General features: G+C 44.1%; 1 protein-coding gene across 6 annotated transcripts in view; it reads right to left on the minus strand.

The window, feature by feature from the left end:
• The window catches only part of LOC122555809 (beta-galactoside alpha-2,6-sialyltransferase 1-like), a 147,826-nt gene that overhangs the window by 36,409 nt on the left and 93,006 nt on the right, over nt 1-18,411 (minus strand). For all 6 annotated transcript variants that reach the window (XM_087993724.1, XM_087993726.1, XM_087993725.1 and 3 more), the window contains one exon: nt 15,655-15,787. The gene's annotated coding sequence lies outside the window, so the exon portion shown is untranslated. The remainder of the gene's footprint in view (nt 1-15,654; nt 15,788-18,411) is intronic.

Below are 18,411 nucleotides of genomic sequence, written 5' to 3' on the forward strand. Positions count from 1 at the left end.
CCCCACACTCACATCCACGCACACACTCTCTCACAGGCTTATACCCTGTCACACTCAAGCAGACACTCTACCAAGCTCACACATACAAACACGCACACACTCTCATGTGCACTCACGCTCACACTCTCTCTGTCTTACATGCACACACACACATCTATGGAATGAATTTGCATTTGCAGAATTGTATTTTCAGACACTTTCGATTTTTATTCAAAAAGCACACAACCTGCAGGCAGTCAATGCAGACAGTCAATCCATATAACCCTTTATAATTTCCTACTTTGGAAACAGAACTAGTCTGACTCAAGAGTGGGATACAGACAGACTCTAACCTCACACCTTTAATACACTGTCTGAGCTGAGATGTCACTTTTTTTTATAAAACCTTAAGTTATCTCGAAAATGCAACTTCGAAGAAGTTGTGGGATTTACATATTAATGCACTAAAACCTGCAACCCATTCTAAAAGATGAAAGACTTTGAGCAGTCTAGGTTTGTTCAATATATTATTTTAATTGCATGACACTGTGATCTTTTGCTATAGATTCTGTGTCTTATGATTCTGCCTCACTAGTTACCTGATGAAGGAGCAGCGCTCTGAAAGCTCGTGCTTCCAAATAAACCTGTAGGATTATAACCTGATGTTGTTTGATTTTTAGCTCTTTGAAAAGGCCATCCTGATCTCATGCTCATATTTCTGTTGGTGGCCTGCTGCAATGATCCAGTGAAGCCAGGTTGGAGGAAAAGTATCTAATTTTCTGCTGAAGCACTTTACAGCCTTGAGGACTCAACACTGAGTTCAACAATTTCAGACCATGACCTCTGTCCTCCATTTTGCCTAATTCCTTCCACCCCATGTCCAGTCTTCTTGGCTTTGTTTACCACAGAGCTGAGCTATATTCTACTGTCAGGTTCACCAGCTCTTCTACATTCTGTCTGATGTGAAAAGTCTTCTTCATCTTTGCAAGATAATGAAAGAATATCTTTTTATCTGGACAAGTTACAAGTTACTGGGCCTCGTTGAGCTCTGTATTCACATTGCTGCTTTACAAGCAGATGGGGAGGACAGATGGCCCTGGGATGTATGCGTAGAGTGGGATTAAGCTGGCAATAGCGAGTGGACTGGTTTGTACAATTGTGATCCAGCGGTGGCCACCAAATGTTATCAGCCTGATACAGCTCTCTGATTGGTTTCTGGAGGTGCATGATAGAGTGGCAAAAGATTTTCCAGGTTTGAAGAAGCAAAGTTTTATCTTTATCTCGGGCCTGAAGGTAGTCAATTATTTTCTCCTACCATTTGCCAAAAGGTGCCGCCTCTAACCAGCAACTGTGAAACTAAACAATGATTGTCTATCTTCAGCAAGGAAATGAGACTCTGGAAGGAAGGAGTTTGGAGAATACAACATAGAACAGTAGGAGGGACAGGATCAGGCCCTTCAGCCCACCATGTCTGCACTGACCATGATGCCATTCTCAATTAATCCCATCTGCCTGTACATGGTTCATATCATTCTATTCCCCGTCTGTTCATGTCTCAGAAAGTCTTGGGAAGGTGAAGGAATACTTCATCTAAGTCCATAGATGGATGCTAATGAACTGTTTTTGCCTCTTACACTTTTTTTTGGTCTGTGTCTGTTGAGGCTTTAAAAAGGGGTTAAGAGTTTTAACTAATACAGTCATTTGTTGATAGTTCATTTGTGATTAGAATTTACTTATTTGTAATAAATAGTACTTGTTGTTAAATACATGAACCTGGTTAACGTTTTCATAAAATCCCTACAGTATAGGTAAAGAGCATCCCACTCCCTCCACCCCACCGTAACCCCAAGTTTACCATGGCTAATCCACCTAGCCTGGACACTATGGGGCAGGTTAGCATGACCAGTCCCCATCTAACCTGCATGTCTTTGGACTGTGGGAGGAAACCGGAGCACCCAGACAAAACCTACACAGTCATGGAGCGAATTTGCAAACTCCACACAGTCACTCGAATTTATGTACATTGATTACATCGTTAACTTTTATGCTGTCCCTGGGAATAGTGGGTCTTGAGAATCAATGTCATTTCCCAAATGGGTCACAACACTTTTCTCATAGCTCCCCAAGAGAAAGAAGTCCTTCAAATCCTAATGCATTGCCTACCTCTTCCAGTGAGAGTGTTTCACATGGCAATGGAGATCCCAGCCAAGGGAGGATGCTATCAGACAAGGTCACTGTCCCTGAAAATCATACCTGGGGACTTCAATTGCAACCCACAAAACGTTGGGTCCATGCTTTGCTGGGTGATGGAAATCCTATTAATAATGTACGTTGTCAATGATGTGAGACAATAAAAAGGTGCCCCGATGGAAAACCAGCATTCCTTTCTGATGAAGATACTCATTTCAATAACCCTGGCAGCACCCCAGCAGCATACTGCATTTCAGCAAATGCAAAAGCAGTGTGAATGAATGCCTATTTATAGATGCACACATAAAGAAACAACTATGCCACCTCCACGCGTTCAAAAGCTCTCTGTCTTCCATACATGTGATCAAACTGCACGCACAAACTCAACCAATCAGCTATTTGTGTGCTACTGTACCTGAACAACACTATGCATACCTGCAACCACAGGTTCCTGAGGTGGGCAGGGAGCATGACTACAGGTCTTGCTTCTGGTAAAAAGACGCTAATACTTGGTAATGAATGCATTGTTCACACTGGAGCACCATTTTGAAATAACCAAGTAAGGTCTAACCAATATGTCTTTAGGTCTCAGCAATGCCCTGACATGTGTACATCTGAGGTGGACACAGCCTGTTGACCTCTATAACCTGGTGACCTCTATAACCTGCTGACCATGATGATTACACTGGGTATCCTTCAGGGACTCAGGGTCTGAAGGCTGCAGCCTGCTGAGATGCTCCTGCAGAGACAGGCTTCACCCTCATCAGTCAGACCGACTGCTGCAGGCATTGGGGTCACCAGAAGAGCACAGCTAGAGGAGCAGGACACCTTTGGCATGCCCTTAGATGAAGCTTCCAAGCTGCCTGGCTGGCGCTCTTCCTCCCTCTGGATGTCTGATGTCGCCTTGAGGTGGAGGAACCTCTGAAGGGAGGTGCAGGTGCCTCAGCCTACTTCTGCCTCACCATCAAGGCTGTGCATCAAAGGGTGTGGGTTCATGCAGCAGCCACCAAATGCTCTGCTAAACCCAGCTCTCCAAGCTGCTTGCCACCCTCTCCATGCTGCCAATCCGATGCTCACACGCCATAGCCATGTAAATAGCTAGGACCTGGACAGCCTCATCCATTTTCACTCTCATCGATACTTGTGCAGCCTCTCCCTGACGTTCAGCTGCCTTCCCTGCGGATACCAGATGTCACCTACAGCCAAGGACAGAAGGAACAACCAAATGCAGCTCAGCAGGTACCTGTCCCCAGCAGAGCTCTGAATGTCAGAGACCTCAGACTTTGCTGCCTCCATCACTGTGGAGTCAAAGGTGTGGCACTGGAAAAGCACAGCAGGTCAGGCAGCATCCGAAGAGCAGGAGAATCGACGTTTCAAGCTCCTCGGACGCTGCCTGTCCTGCTGTGGTTTTCCAGCACCACGCTTTTGACTCTGATGTTTGATATCTGCTGAAATCACTTTCTGCATCACTGTGGATGCAGGTCAGTGGTATGCTCACAGACTGTGAACCTGAAACTGCTACTGATAGCGATCTCATCAAGGTGAATGTCTCGGAGGTGAGGCTGCAGCTGCTCACCAGAACTGCGCATCCTCTGAGCAATCAGAGAGAAATCGTGCTGTTGCTGCTGTGTGCAAACTGTGGTGTCTTCTACTTCCTCCTCTTCTGGTTTCCCTCAGTTCATGTAATGGAGAAAACATTAACTGCAAAATGTGCACAGTCCCTTATGTAAACAAGTTTCTGGCACTGTCTGTACAGACTGCAGGCTCCCTCATTGCTTCCTGGGAGATACGTGTCTATCTGCATGGGCACATTTACTGCCATCCTCTGTCAGCTCTGCAGACTGCCTTTGTGAAGGGGTGAGGATATGTACATCTGGTATTCCATCACCGGTCTGGGCTGTCTCCCTGTTGCTGTAGGCAATCTTGACACACAGACAAAAGAGAGAGAAGAATTCAGTGTAATCGCAATGGGTGCACGTGTTTTTTGAGCGTGCTTAGCCAAACCAGGTCGTGAGCTTCCCCAGTTAGAGATTAGCTGCAGCATTGTTGTCCAACTGTTAGACAAGGAGGCAGGTGTCAGGCACTGACTGCACACACCCCATGTGGTGCTGAGGCAACAGGCAATCATGCTTTCTGACATCACCTTATAAAGGCACCATTAGACTGAGACATCCTCTCATGCAGTGAATAGACAGAGCCATGTAGCTTTACAAAGTGCAGGAGGTGGTTCACCCTGTCCCTGCACTGGGCTCCAAATCTTCTCTGAAGCCTACAGGCACTGACCTGGGCTGTTACCTCAATGTAACAAGCCGAAGTGTGATGGGGAGTGCGCTTCGGGAGCTTTCTGCTGTTATCCCTGAGAAAGAGAAACTCCTGTCTTACCTCTAATGACTTGTTGCTACAATGAGAAGATGGGATGGAAAGGGGGCACTTTCTGCTCATTTTAAGACATTTCCAAGGCTGGAGTGTGAACGAAACAGGCTCCAGTGATGCTGCAGGCATCGATGACTGAAGGGCTTCTAAATGTGGTATTCAGAACTTCAGTCGCAGAAAGTACCAGCAAAGAAAAGAATGTCTTTCCCCACTCCCATACGTATCACTATTCAAATCCCAAAACAACCCACTCGTATGCATGGGTAATGAATTGAAAACCACATCAATGCATAAGAAACTCTGACCCAGCCCTGAACAAAGTGACAATCTCTAATTAGGCAGTCTTACCAAGCAAAGGCTTAAATAATGGAAGACTGCACCCACTATTTCAGAAGGAAGAGTCTCCCGTTTAATATGGTAATGAGGAAAAATTTCTCTCAGAGTCAATAACCTTTCGAATTTTCTTTCCCAGACGCCTTGGATTAATGAACTTTATGTAAGACTGCATCAGAGAGTTTCATGAACTGTAGGGAAGTCAAGAACACTGGGGAACAGGATGAAAAGGACAAGATCAGGTCAGCTATAATATTATGCAATGGCAGATCAGGCCTGAGGTGTCAGAAGGCCTTTTACTGCTGGTAAATTTTGAGTTCTTACTCAATAATAAATGAAAGCAATTAAGATATCACAGATTATAATTTTTTGTATGAAATTAAAGTTTGAAATCTAGAAAGAAAATGAAAGATGCAATCGTGCATGATTTTCCAATTAATATTGGTGCATCTGCACACTGTCAGAAACACTCAGTTTGACTTCATCAAGAACCAAGCAGTATGGGAGATCTACAAGTGGAAACAACTTCAATGTTCCCCTCCCCCATTGTGACTGTAGCAAATCAACATTCTCAGATGTGGTTCAAAAACATTTCAAAGCTTTCAACAGAAAAACATCCACTTCAAAAAAATCCCAGACACCTTGCCAGAGGCATAAAGGAAGTACATACGGATCCAAATTAGACATGAGGAAACAGGAGCCAGGATTGTCTGTTTTGGGGTCAGATTTGAACAGGGTGAGCCTTGAATTGTTATGTGTACTGGATTCCTGTTCACTTACTGTCAGTCAGGGTGGGACTGGCAATGGATCTCACTGAGATTCTTCACAGACTCCCCATCACTGACACTGCTGCTTATCCTGAGGGAGGAATTTCTTCTATGTCCCAAAACATTCTACAGCACCACAGGGAAATTGAGATGTCATATTAGCCGGAGGCCTGGCAGGACATCATCAATCCCAACATGGATTCAATGCTGGAGGCCATGAAGTAGAGGTAGCAGGTCCTGTTCCCAAAGGAGCAGAAGGAGGCCATTGTGTCGTACAGCAATGTTCAGCATCATTGATTATTTACAAGATGAAGGAGATAGATAGAATTGTTCGGGCTAAAGGAATCAAAGGGCATGCAGAGAAAGTGAATCAGAGTACTGAAACTGAATGATCAGCCACAATCATGTTGAATGGCAGGTCTCTAGGGCTGAATGGACCACTCCTGCCTCCACTTCCTCCTCCTCCTCCTCCTCACTCACCCCTTGCTGCATTGATCAGCTGTCTCACCACCCACAAGTTTCACACCTCTCTGAAGGGCCAGGCTATAGAAAGTGCAGCAGACCAGAGCAATGATTGAGACTCTTGAAGGACAGTATTCAAAGGTGCCATCCAAATGACGCAGACACTGGAATTGCATCTTCTGAAGCCTGATGACCCATTCAGTGCTCTTCCTACTCATCAAGTAGCACTGGTTTTATCATCTCAGTGCCACTTGGGTCGGAAACACCTTTTCAAACGATTTGGCCCTGGCTCTTTAGGACTCATCTACACAATTTAGGGGCTAAAGTGAATATCGGAGACTTGGTGGATTGGAAGAGGATGAAGGAGTTATGGCAGCTACCAGGAAGGCAAGTGTATACCCAAAGAAAGCTCTTGTTGTATTTGCACAGCAGTTTGAGGTTGAGGGAGTGGAAGCCTTTCCTATTAATAGAATTCACTGAGGGGTCACTGAGTGCTCTGATGGTTGGAGTGGAGGATGATCTCCCCACTGGGGGGAGCCACAATGGTGGCAAAACCTGGTGCCCTTGCAGCTGCGACAGTTCAGTGATTGTGAATGCGATATGTTGGGCAGCTTGGCAAAAGGGGCATCTGTGACCCAGGGAATGCAAATCAGTCGGTTTGATGCAGCAAATTCTGCAGCTGAATCTTGAAAGGTTCCAGTGACAAAGAAATTCAAGGCTGAAGTTGACACAGGCAGGACATAATGACGCTCAGTGGTTTGATGTTGACACTGATCAGGGCACGGATGCTGTGACTGTCTGCCGACAGAGTCAGTCGCATTCAGCAACAATTCACAGTTGTGAGCCATCCACAGTGGAGTGGAATGAGAATAGGAGTGGATCTCATATCGGGTTTTGTTGAATTGTGGGAGACTGAGCAATGCACTGCACTGGGCTGCTGCTTATTCCAGTAACAAACAGACGCCTGGCAAAACTCATCATACTGAAGCTTCAAAAGGATATTACTGCAGCCACCAACAAAGTGATACCATTCTTTCGAAATGGAGCTAGCCAATTGTCACCATTACGGCACAATGAAGTTTTGAAAATGTTGTGATCACATGAACAGCAAACAAAGTCAAAATCTACCCTCGTGTGTTATTCAGTGCTTTGAAAGACAGCCTTACAGGAAGTATACAGCATCAAAAACATAGCCTAAGCTAAAAGATACAACAGAAGTAACTACTTCAAATAATATGACATATACTTGATAATTAATTATTGTTATGGACTAGGCCAGACCACTCAAAACATTCTTAAGCAGGCAGCCCCAGACCACAACTTTGCAATTTGTTTCAATAAGTGTACAGTGAAAATTACCTGGATTAAGTTGGCTAGGTTGACTACTAGATTTTGAAACTCACAAAACTTTATTCACTAAATTACACAATGAAACACAAAGGACAGAATAAAGAACCCCACACAGAACTCAAACTATCCAACTAGACTTTATTATACTGTTCCGAATATACACAACAGTCCCAATAAGCAAACTCCCTTTAAAAACCAGTATAAAAAGGACACATGCTTACAGGCTGAAGTTGAAGGCAGAGAAGAGGGAGAGTTTCCTCACAGCTCCCTGTTGAACTTCCCAGTTCAAGACTGAACTAAAACTGCTCAGCTCAGCTAGAGAGATGACCGCTCCCCTCTTTTTGTGCGGGTCACTTCTAAAGCATGAGCACTTTGATCTATATATAAACAAAAGGCCTCTCAAAATCTTTTTCATCTCTGTACCAAACCAGTCTGATCAGAGTCCACCTGGTTTATTACCCCTCTGAACAAAATCAAGGACAGAGTCTCCTTGTGCCAAGGAACAGCTTTTAGGAAAAAAGGGACTAGCTTTGTGACACCTCCCGCCTTAAAAAAAAGAACCATCAATACTAATATATGGCTTCATTTTTAACCCTTCAAAACCCGGCTAGTAGTCTAAATACATGTATACACTATATTAACTATAAATATGCAAACATGCCCAGTCACAAGCAAATTCAGGGCACAGCATACTCACCACCGACCGACCCCGTATCTCATTCGAGTCTCGATAACGCATCGGCAATCACGTTTTTGTGACCTGCCACCTGCACAATTGCCAAATGGAATGGCTGCAACAACAAACTCCATCTAAACAGTCGGGCATTTTTGTCCTTAAATTTCTCCTCAAATGTCAATGGGTTGTGAAAAATCCAGTTTATACGATTGTCTCAGATGCATGGCTGGTAATATAAACACTGAAATGTTGTAATGCCAATACCAAGCTTAAAGTCTCTTTCTCCACCATTCAATATTTCTGAATAAGAACGTTCAACTTCCTGGAAAAATACCCAATGGGTCTTTCCATTCCTTTGTCATCCTCCTGCTGGAACACCGCACCAACACCACATCACTGGCATCGATAGCCTCCTTGAAAGACTTCAAGGTGTGGCTAATACTAGGGCAGTGGCTAACACAGTTTTTAGGCTGTCAAATGCCTTTTGACAGTCTGCTGTCCACTGAAACTTCTTGCCCTTTAACAATTCAGTGAGTGGAACAGCCACACTTCTAAAGTTCAGCACAAACTTTCGTTGAGATCGACTCAACCCCAGGAACCGTAGTACTGCCTTTTTTGCCGACAGTGTGGGAAACTCTGCAATTACTTTTGTTTTTGCCTCCCATGGGGCCATTTGTCCATGTCCAATAACATAGCCCAGGAAGGTGACTTTGGCAATTTCACTTTTAGCTAAATTTACCACCAAGCCTGCCTTCCGAAGTCAATCGAACAAGTCCGATAAATGCTGTAAATGTTCCTTCCATGAGTGACTAAAAGTTAGCAGGTCATCAATATACACCACACAGTTGGGTAATCTGGCAATGACCGTATTGGTTAATCTCTGAAATGTGGCTGGAGCATTTTTCAAACTAAATGGCATGACGTTGAACTGATATAGTCCATTTGGCATTACAAAAGCTGAAATTGCCTTTGCTCTCTCTGTCAGAGGTACTTACCAGTAACCTCTGAACAAGTCCAACTTAGAAATGTAAGCTGCTTGTCCCACTTTTTCGACACAGTCCTCCAACCATGGAATTTGATATGCATCAGTCTTTCGAACGGTGTTGACTTAACGATAGTCCAGTTGGGTACCATCTGGCTTTGGCACTATGACTGTGGGTGAACTCCAGTCACTGTTATTCACTTGTATTATGCCATTTTGGAGCATGTGCTCTATCTCCTTCTGAACCTGTGCCAACTTCAGAGGGTTATGCCTATAAGGATGTTGCTTAATCAGAACAGCATCTCCTATATCTATATTATGCACAATTAGGTTAGTACTTCCCAGTTTGTTTCCGCATATCTCCCCATGTGACAGTAATAACTCCTTCAGGTAATTTCGATTTGCTTGTGGAAGGTAACTCAATAATTAATCCCAATCTTTGACAACCTGCTCATTGCCCACTTTAATTTGAGGAATGTCCAATTCAGAATCCTCTGAACTTGGTTCTTCCTTCTGTGCTGTAATCATTAACACCTTCTCCTCTTGCTTTCCTTCCCTCTCAAAATACCTTTGAGCATATTCACATGACACACTCTGAGATTTCTTCCAGTTTGGAGTCCTTATCAAGTAGTTCACCTCACTCAATTTCTTCTCAATTTGATAAGATCCACTAAACCTTGTTTTTTAAGGCTCACCTATCACTGGAAGTAACACCAATACCTTATCCCCCATTGCAAAATTGCACATTTGTGATTTCTTCTCCGCTTCCTGTTTCATTGTATGTTGTGATACTTTTAAATGCAGTCTAGCCAACTCTCTGGCTCTATTTAATAATTCTCTAAAATTTGACATGGTGTCCAAATGGGTGGTTTCTGAATTCTAAATTATTAATTTCCCCTTAATCAGTTTTAACAGTCCTCTTACTTTATCCCCAAAAATTAATTCAAATGGACTGAATTTGATTGACTCATTTCGGTGCATCTCTGATCACAAAAAGTACAAACAAAATTCCCTTATCCCAATCATCTGGATAATCCTGACCATAAACCCTTAACATGGTATTCAGTGTTTAATGCCATCTCTCTAGCACGCTTTGCAATTCCAGATAGTACGCAATAGATTTGAATTGCTTGATTCCGAGGTATCCACGACCTCCTTGAATAGTTTGGATTTGAAGTTTGATTCTTGATCTGACTGGATCTCTATTGGTAGTCCATATCTAGTAAAAATTTAAGTACTTATTCTACAACCCTTTTAGCTGTGATGTTGCATAATGGGATTGCATTGTAGAGCTAGTCGACACACCCATTATTGTTAATAAATACTTACTCCCACTTTTTCATAGAGGTAGGGGACCTACACAATCAATCACGACTCTTGTGGAAAGTTCCTTAAATGCTGGAATAGGGTTTAACGGTGCAGGTTTTATTACTGCCTGTGACTTTCTGATTAGCTGACATGTATGACACGTCTGGCAAAATTCAACTACATCTTTGTGTAGTCCAGGCCAGTAAAAATGATTTTGTATTTTAGCCTGTGTTTTCCTTACCCCAAATGACCTCCAAGCGGTAGCTCATGCGCCACTCACAGCACCTCCTTTCTATACTCTACTGGCAAAACAATTTGATGAATCTCTGCCCATCTCTCACCTGCTTGAATGTGGGATACTCTCCATTTCCTCGTTACGACATCATTTGTTAAGTAACAATACATAGGAATGCATTCACTTTTTTTCTCTGTATATGCTTCTTGATATAATCGTTTTAACTCCTCATCTTTCTGCTTTAATTCAATCAGCATAGTAGAGTTAAGGTTTACCAACTTGCTCCTTCTCTGTTCCACTTATCTGATCAAAGGAAGTCTCAGATAACACTGTGTCAGCTTCCTTATCTGTGCCTTTTGATCTCTCCAGCTTCAGTTTGTGCCTCTGTGATCTTGTGATCACACAATCAGGGAAATTCCTGGATAAACATTCTCCATGTCTTCAGTTGCCTGCATCTCCACTGGCTTTTGAACTAGAGTAGGCAGCACACCTGCCAGTGAATCAGTTATATAATTTGAAAGGTCAAATTATATTCCTGGAGCTGAGAGTTTATCCAGTACTCCCACCACAAATGCTCCTCTCTTCTCTGGACTCTCTAGCCTCACTTTACATAAGTGAGCACTTTTTGTCTCATCATGAATTTCTGTTACCAGTACCTTTTCCAGCAATAGTCCCTCACTATCTCCTCATCCTTCAGCATTACAGACTGAGAGGATCCTGTGTCCCTTAACATTGTAACCTCCTTACCCACTGCTCCTGGCCTATATCAATAAACTATACCCTTGCATGTATATTTTTTAAGCAGATTTGGCACTTCCTTCTTATTAAATCTCTGATCATCGTGTACACTCTGAGGTAGTTGTCTAACTTTCCTTGTGCTTTTTATTATTAGTCCAACAAAACTCCCAGACTTGTCTGGTTTTCCTACATCTGGCTTTCTCCTCGCCCACCAACATGTGATTTTGTGTGACCCACTTTATTACAATGAAAACACCAGATCTTTTTAACTTCTTTGTCTGTTTCATTTTTATCCTGTGGTAAGATATCCTTATGATCTTCACTGAGATCTACCTTTCCCTTTCCACATGAGGATTTCTCTTTGCCCCTATTTCTCTCCCTCATGGACTGAAATTGATTCTGGAAGCTAAACCGGGTTTTATGAACCAGCTCATAATCACCAACCACGTCAGCTGCTAACCTTGCTGTTCTAACGCTCTGCTCCTCCACATGAGTTTGTACTACCTTCCTCACTAAGCCTACCCTCAGCCATTACCTCCAGTTTTTAAGCTTACTTTCCTCTTTAAGTATCAGTTTTTGAAGTTCAAAAGCTCTCTCTTTTTCTTTATCTGTTCTCTCTTTTACCCTCTCTTCAGCTTTGTATCATTACTCAAACTGTTTCATTCCTGCTGCCCTTGCCTTATCTCTTGCCTCTCACTCTAGCTGCTTCATTTTCGATTGAATTCTTGCCATCTCGATAGATTCTGATGGTTTCTCCAGCAAGTTTAAATGCTGAGGCACTGCTGTAATTATTTCCTCACAGAAGCAGGCAGCTCCAATTCCAGCTTGTCTGCCAATTCCTGCAGCTTGGTCGGATTCACTTTTTGCAATTTTCCAAAGTCACTGCATCCACATTCAGAAAATGTTTAGTGACTGTAAGATCCATTACTATCCCAAGCTTTGTCTACCCAACCAAACCAACACCCAAAATAAAGACACTAGCACCTACCACTCGCTGTTTAAAATCCCACAAAGAGCCCCCAATCTGTTATGGACGAGGACAGACCACTCAAAACATTCTTAAGCAGGCAGCCCCAGACCAAAAATTTGCAATTTGTTTCGGTAAGTAGACAGTGAAAATTTCCCGTTAGCTAGGTTGACTACGAGATTTTAAAACATATAAAAATTTATTCACAAAATTACTCAATGAAACACAAAGAACAGAATAAAGAATCCCTACAGAACTCAACCTATCCAACTAGACTAAATTATGCTGTTCCGAATATACAAACAGTCCCAATAAGCAAACTCCCTTTAAAACCCAGTATAAATGGGACACATGCTTACAGGCTGAAGTTTTTTTTTAGATTAGATTACATTACATTACAGTGTAGAAACAGGCCCTTCGGCCCAACAAGTCCACACCGACCCGCCGAAGTGAAACCCACCCATACCCCCACATTTACCCCTTACCTAACACTACGGGCAATTTAGCATGGCCAATTCACCTGACCCTGCACATCTTTTTGGACTGTGGGAGGAAACCGGAGCACCCGGAGGAAACCCACGCAGACACGGGGAGAACGTGCAAACTCCACACAGTCAGTCGCCTGAGGCGGGAATTGAACCCGGATCTCAGGCGCTGTGAGGCAGCAGTGCTAACCACTGTGCCACCGTGCCGCCCATAAAGTTGAAGGTAGAAAAGAGAGAGAATTTCCACACTGCTCAGCACAGCTCAGCTAGAGTGCTGACCACTCCCCTCTCTTTATACAAGTCACTTAGAGTCATAGAGATGTACAGCACAGAAACAGACCCTTCAGTCCAACTTGTCCATGCCAACCAGATATCCCAAACCAATCTATTCCCTCCTTCCAGCACCTGGCCTATATCCCTCCAAACGCTTCCTATTCATATACCCATCCAAATGCCTTTTAAATGTTGCAATTGTACCAGCCTCCACCACTTCCTCTGGCAGCTCATTCCATACATGTACCACTCTCTGCATGAAAAAGGTTTTTTATATCTTTTCCCTCTCACCCTAAACTTATGTCCTCTAGTTCTGGACTCCCCACCCCAGGGAAAAGACTTTGTCTATTTATCCTATCCATGTCCTCATAATTTTATAAACCTCTATAAGGTCATCTCTCAGCCTCCGACGCTCCAGGGAAAACAGCCCCACCTATTCAACCTCTCCCTGTAGCTCAAATCCTCCAATCCTGGCAACATCCTTGTAAAGCTTTTCTGAGCCCTTTCAAGTTTCATAACATCCTTCTGATTGGAAGGAGACCAGAATTGCACTTCTAAAGCATGACCACTTTGGTCTGAAGTCTCATCTGTTTACATATACACAAAAGGCATCTCAAAATCCTTTTCATCTCTGTACCAAACTAGCCCAGTTTATTACCCCTCTGAAAAAAATCAAGGACAGAATCTCCTTGAGCCAACGAACAGCTTTTAGGAAAAAAGGACGAGCTTTGTGACATTATGGCTTGTCAAATTTAACAGTAACATTACAGTCCTTTCTGGATTCTGAATTCTCAAATTAATTTGAATTGTCAGCCAAAGTACTACAATCTTGTTTGTAATAACACCACTTGGTAATTACAAAATCCATAATCTCTTCAAAATAATTCATTCATTCAACCAGAATGCGATATCTTACCTATGAGATTTTATGGTATTTTATCAATGGAAATGCAACAATGGTGAGCAGAATTTTATTTCTTCACCTTATCCAGGAGCATAATAATCCATGAAATTCTAACCAACGTTATATGTGCTTTGATACACTCTTGTTTCATTTGATACAAATACTTGAACTGATGGATTGAAAGGCTTTAATGAGTTCACATACTGACTTATCAGAAAACATATATGAAATACAGTTCTGATGAAAAGTACCAACAAAACATTAATTCAGTTCTCTTCATTCAGTTGTAAACTACAATGTGGATCTCCAGTACTTGTTCTGTTACATGAAATGTAGTCTCTGTAGTAGATGGTGCATTATTTTGTATTTATTCCTTCCTTCACTGTTGATCAGCAAAGTTTCCAGGGTGTCTGGTTCACTCACACTGACGAGGTGAGTTGATTATAAGTGGTTTTATTAAGATCCATGGTTTGATACCTTGTTTTCACCTGATTAATGGGCAGTTTCTGAACTCTGGTCTTTTATTTTTCTTTATTGAAGAACTTACTTTGGTTTCTTAGCCTTTGAATGGGCATCATGGCCCACTCTAATAATTTGATTTGATTTACTATTGACACACGTACCAATGAACAATGAAAAGTTTTGTTTTGCCTGCAGTACACGCAGATCGGAATGTGCAGAAGGTGAGCGCGTGATTCTCAGAATTATTTCTGATATCCTCATGATGAACTTAGTTCTACATGTAAGAAATTGATTTATAGAAACTGAATCAATCTGAAACAAATAAAGTGGAAATATGGTATATACAGTTGATGAACTTTTGATTTCAAAAAGCACTTTGGAAAAACAAGCTTCTTTTATTTTAATTATCCTATCAATGCTCCCCCTCATTCTTTTCCATTATCCTTTCTTTTTATTTCCTACACTTTAAATTGTTAACTAGAATTTAACTTTGTGCAGTCTACATTGTTCTCCATTCCCTTTATTTCTGAAAATAAAAATTAAAACTATGCATTTTCATGGCATCTTCTCCCACTCTTTGATCTTGTAACTGTAACTGTTGTTTATACCCCCTTGGGGACTCCCAAAAAGGTCTTTACCTCTCGTCATTCACCTTGGGTATTTCCTTTTAGCTAACTGCTCTATCACCCTTTCTCTCTCCCCACCTTGCCATGAGACTGCCACATTGACCTTGTCTTGAACTCTGGGACTTCGATACATGGATTCGCTTGAGAATGCCATTACAGATACTGCTGCCACCTGCACTACTGGGCTTACAGAGATACAGTGAATTTTGCATTTGCAGTCATTAAGTATGAGTCATTCTGACCACCCTTTTAGTCAAAGATGGAATTTGCCTGTAGGAAACCAATCTATTTGCTTTTGGTTATAACAGGCAGTTAGCTTCAGACCTTTAAAAATGTTGCTTTTATTTCCCATTTCCCATTTCTACCACCACAAACGTAAATTTAAAAAGTGCTAAAACATGAATTCTCCATTCATCCTAATGCTGCCTCTGCTCACTTTTCTACTCACTGGCTAATCTCACTGAATTTTTATGAGGACTATCCTATTTTCCCTTTTTGCAGTATGGAAGAACAGAGGCATTTAAGACAATGTAAAAGGACTTACACACAAAACGGGACAATTTGGCATCCCTGGAACATGCTCCAACTTGAATAATGGCATCAAATATTTGTCTGCAACCTGAGATTAGTCTTCAACTTCGACAATATCTGAAGTTTAGGGACTCCAAAGCCAAAACCTGAAAGAAGAAATAACACTGAATACTTAAATGCAGCAATAGGTAGAATCACACATCAACTTATATACATAGTGAGTCATTTTAGAATGTACTGCAGTACTTAGTTACTCATTCAATGCAACATTCCTGCACGAGAAAAAAGCAACTTTTTTGACAGCTACTGAACACTATCAACAAGTTAGTCATCAGGAAATCTAATGCATACAGATGAAAATCTGATTGCTACAGTTTTCTATCGTGCACATAACTTAAAATATTTTATTTTTATATTTTATTTCTTGAATTTTATCTTTGGAATTAATTGTATTCTGTTCTGTGAGGCAGTGCAATGGGATGGGTAGATGATGTCCACACTATGAGAGACTGGGAGTAAGGAGACGGTATCCTGGACTCCAAATCCCACACAGAGGGCCTGCCACTGAATGGATACTTCCTGAAATAACCACACAGAGGCCAGTATCCTGTCACCGAACCACCCTTTACTTACTTGGGCAACCACACGTTCTCGGGTCAATGAATTCAATACACGGAGTGACACCGAACAATTCTTCCGCCGCCTTCGCCTCCGTGCCTTCTTCTTCAATCAAGACTCTCGCCCACCCTCTGACGACCCCTTCTCCCACCTCCAACACACCCCGTCCACCTGGACACCCCGTGCTGGCCTCCTACCTGCCCTCGACCTCTTCATAGCAAACTGCCGCCGCGATATTAACCGCTACCTGAACTCCCACACTCCCCCCACCCACTCCAACCTCTCACCCTCGGAACGCGCAGCCCTCCACTCCCTCCGTTCCAACCCCAACCTCACCATCAAACCAGCTGACAAGGGAGGCGCAGTAGTAGTTTGGCGCACTGACCTTTACACCGCTGAGGCCAAACGCCAGCTCGCAGATACCTCCTCCTACCGTCCCCTTGACCATGACCCCACCCCCCACCACCAAACCATCATCTCCCAGACCGTCCATAACCTCATCACCTCAGGGGACCTCCCATCCACCGCCTCCAACCTCATAGTCCCACAACCCCGAACCACCCGTTTCTACCTCCTGCCCAAAATCCACAAACCTGACTGCCCCGGACGACCCATCGTCTCAGCCTGCTCCTGCCCAACCGAACTCATCTCGGCATACCTCGACACGGTCCTGTCCCCATTAGTCCAAGAACTCCCCACCTACGTTCGTGACACCACCCACGCCCTCCACCTCCTCCAGGATTTCCGCTTCCCCGGTCCCCAACGCCTCATCTTCACCATGGACATCCAGTCCCTGTACACCTCCATCCCCCATCACGAAGGACTCAAAGCACTCCGCTTCTTCCTTTCCCGCCGTACCACCCAGTACCCTTCCACCGACACCCTCCTTCGACTGACCGAACTGGTCCTCACCCTGAACAACTTTTCTTTCCAATCCTCCCACTTTCTCCAAACAAAAGGAATAGCCATGGGCACCCGCATGGGCCCCAGCTATGCCTGCCTCTTCGTAGGGTATGTGGAACAATCCATCTTCCGCAACTACACTGGCCCCACCCCCCATCTTTTTCTTCGCTACATTGATGACTGTATCGGCGCTACCTCGTGCTCCCACGAGGAGGTTGAACAGTTCATCCACTACACCAACACCTTCCACCCCGACCTCAAATTCACCTGGACAGTCTCGGACTCCTCCCTCCCCTTCCTAGACCTTTCTGTTTCTATCTCAGGCGACCGAATCAACACGGACATCTACTACAAACCTACCGACTCCCACAGCTACCTGGACTACACCTCCTCCCATCCTGCCCCCTGTAAAAACGCCATCCCATTCTCCCAATTCCTTCGTCTCCGCCGCATCTGCTCCCAGGAGGACCAGTTCAAAATACGTACAACACAGATGGCCTCCTTCTTCAAGGACCGCAATTTCCCCCCCGACGTGGTCGACGGTGCCATCCACCGCATCTCCTCCACTTCCCGCTCCTCCGCCCTTGAGCCCCGCCCCTCCAACCGCCACCAGGACAGAACCCCACTGGTCCTCACCTACCACCCCACCAATCTCCATGTACAGCGCATCATCCGCCGTCACTTCCGCCACCTCCAAACAGACCCCAGCACCAAGGATATATTTCCCTCCCCTCCCCTATCAGCTTTCCGTAGAGACCACTCCCTCCGCGACTCCCTTGTCAGATCCACACCCCCCACCGACCCAACCACCACTCCCGGCACCTTCCCTTGCAACCGCAGGAGGTGCAACACTTGCGCCCACACCTCCCCCCTCACTTCTCTCCAAGGCCCCAAGGGAAACTTCCATATCCGCCACAGATTCACCTGCACCTCCACCCACATCATCTACTGCATCCGCTGCAGCCGGTGTGGCCTCCTCTATATTGGGGAGACAGGCCGCCTACTTGCGGAGCGATTCAGGGAGCACCTCTGGGCCACCCGGACGAACCAACCCAACCAACCTGTGGCACAGCATTTCAACTCCCCCTCCCACTCCACCGAGGATATGCAGATCATTGGACTCATCCACCGCCAAACCACAACAACCCGACGGTCGGAGGAGGAGCGTCTTATCTTCCGACTGGGAACCCTCCAACCGCAGGGGATGAACTTGGACTTCACCAGTTTCTTCATCCCCCCTCCCCCCACC

This window comes from Chiloscyllium plagiosum, unplaced genomic scaffold (assembly GCF_037043375.1).
Source record: "Chiloscyllium plagiosum isolate Xiang-an unplaced genomic scaffold, Cpla_swu_hap1 HiC_scaffold_13, whole genome shotgun sequence".
Lineage (NCBI taxonomy): Eukaryota > Metazoa > Chordata > Chondrichthyes > Orectolobiformes > Hemiscylliidae > Chiloscyllium > Chiloscyllium plagiosum.